Source organism: Xenopus tropicalis, chromosome 1 (genome assembly GCF_000004195.4).
Source record: "Xenopus tropicalis strain Nigerian chromosome 1, UCB_Xtro_10.0, whole genome shotgun sequence".
In the NCBI taxonomy this organism is placed as follows: domain Eukaryota; kingdom Metazoa; phylum Chordata; class Amphibia; order Anura; family Pipidae; genus Xenopus; species Xenopus tropicalis.
In genome coordinates this window covers 82300036-82302766 of record NC_030677.2, presented here as the reverse complement: position 1 = coordinate 82302766, position 2731 = coordinate 82300036, and positions in this window count along the sequence as shown.

The following is a 2731-nucleotide window of genomic DNA, read 5'->3' as shown; positions in this document are numbered from 1 at the left end:
GAGTTTCAGCCGTGAATCAGCTAGTGGTATAACCACTGCAGGGGCAAACCCTGCTGCTGTTGGGGGAGCAGGGTGCCCAATGAGTGGGGTCATGGGTGAACCATAGTTTCACACGCAACCAGAAAGTTTATTGGCAACTTCAAAGCTTAACTATAAGCTTGTTGTTTCCTTTCTTTATCATATGTCCTTTATTTCACATGCATTCAGGCATAGTTACATTATACTTCATGTTCCTATTACAGCAATAATTTTGCTGCTACATCAGTTGGTCAATTAGAATTAAATAAAGGCAAAGTAAGAGGGCTATAACATTTTCACGCACCCATGTGACCTGCACAGCTAAGTGAATGATGCTCCTCCCACTCCTGTCTTTCTGGAGTGGCCTGCCTTTAAATGAACCATAGATTAGTATTTTAGAATGTGTTTTTTCATATGTAAGGATTTAGTCTGAAAACTCATACTGAGCTTGGGGGTGAACACTTCTATGACTGTACTAAGATGCAAAGTGTAAGTACAAATGGAATGTATTAAAAGTTGTAAACGGAAAAAATGCACACAAATTAGAATAAAAATTTGCATTTCGCAATGTAATATTGTTCATTTGACTTATTGCTTACGAATTTTAATTGTGTATTGCAAACTTTTTAAGCCATGCTTGAAGGTGGCGTAGTCTTATGGAGCAAATGTAACAACTTTTTCCTTAAAGAAGTTTTATTACATACACCTAGCACTGTCGCAAATAATAGAATTTGTGAACTTTCTTCCACTGTCGGAAGTGGTCACTAAACAGTTTCCATGTTCGTAAAGCCTACATAAAATCTACGCAAAGGCAAATTTGTTCACACAGAGGCATCAATTTTCGCATTGTGAATAATTTTCCCATTACTGACTTTTATTACAGTTCCCTCAAAGAACCAAATGCAAAATATTCATGCAAAAGGTATTCATGGCAAGAACCATAATCCTATCTTAAAGGAACAGTAACACCAAAAAATGAAAGTGTATAAAAGTAACTAAAATATAATGTGCTGCTGCCCTGCACTGGTAAAAGTTGTGTGTTTACTTCATAAAGTCTACTATAATTTATATAAATAAGCTGCTATGTAGCCATGGAGGCAGCCATTCAAAGGAGAAAAGGCACAGGCACATAGCAGATAACAGATAAAACACTATTGTACTCTACAGAGCTTATCTGTTATCTGCTATGTAACCTGTGCCTTTTCTCCTTTTATCCAGCTTGAATGGCTGCCCCCAGGGCTACACAGCAGCTTATTATATAAATTATAGTAGTGTTACTGTAGCAAACACACCAGTTTTACCAGTGCAGGGCAACAGTGCATAATATTATCATTACTTTAAAGCTCTTTCATTTTTTGGTGTTACTGTTCCTTTAAAGCGATTATTTCAACACATTTTCAAAGTGTAAAGGCTAGTGCCATGCTGGGTTGTTTCTCACTCTAAGGGGCACATTTACTAAGACACGAATCTGAACCGAATTGGAAAAATTCCGATTTGAAAACGAACATTTTGCGACTTTTTCGTATTTTTTGCGATTTTTTTCGGCGTCTTTACGACTTTTCGGAAATTGTCGCGACTTTTCCGTTACCAATACGATTTGCGCGAAAAAACGCGAGTTTTTCGTAGCCATTCCGAAAGTTGCGCAAAATCTGGCGATTTTTTCGTAGCGTTAAAACTTGCGCGAAAAGTTGCGCCTTTTTCATAGCATTAAAACTTAAAAGGTGCGACTTTTCGCGCAAGTTTTAACGCTACGAAAAATCGACAGATTTTGCGCAACTTTCAGAATGGCTACGAAAAACTTGCGTTTTTTCGCACAAATCGCATTAGTAACGAAAAAGTCGCGTCAATTTTCCGAAAAAATCGCAAAATACCGATCATTACGAAAAAAACGCAATCGGACGCATTCGGCCCGTTTGTGGGTTAGTAAATGTGCCCCTAAGTATAAACCAAGCATAAAGCAAATTTCAGTGCGAAAATGTATACTCATGTTTCCATGCCAAAATCTGCTCTGTGTGTCAGCAAAATGCAATGTCTGTCAGTGCAGAGGCATGCACAAGTGAAGGGGCTTTTTCTAGGCAAAAACACTTATATAGTGTAAAAAAAAAAAGCAGTTCATGATAGGTAAGCAACATAAACTCTACAACTATAGTTAAGTACTGTACACCTTAAATAAAAGTCTATACTTTGACTCTATAACAGTATCATTGTAATAAAATGGGATACTCCTATGGATATAGAATTAGCTTCAGACAAAGCAGCTAGCCCTGTGGCCTCCCATTTTTTAACACACATTCTCTTGTGAGCCTGATTGGTATAGTAATTGACAGTGTCCCTCTCCCTTCCGAGAGGTGGCAGATGAGAACATCTATTGCAATTAGAACTCAAATGAATACATAGAATGAACACTATCAGCCCTTGTAAACATAACTGATTTCATATGCTCCGTATTAATAACTTTTGGATATTATTATGTGACAGTATTTGTTTCATTATGTCCTTTTTCTGTGGGCCTACTCATTTACTCTATGGTTTCCTCTATTGCCAACATTTCTCGACCTACGTGTTATGACCGATAATGTACTGGATTAACCTTTGATTTGTTTGTAACTATTTAATACTAATGTCTTACACAACTGAATACATTACTTGAACACAGTAGGTTCATATGTTCATAATACATATTGAGCCCGCAGTGAACAAGCATAGACATACA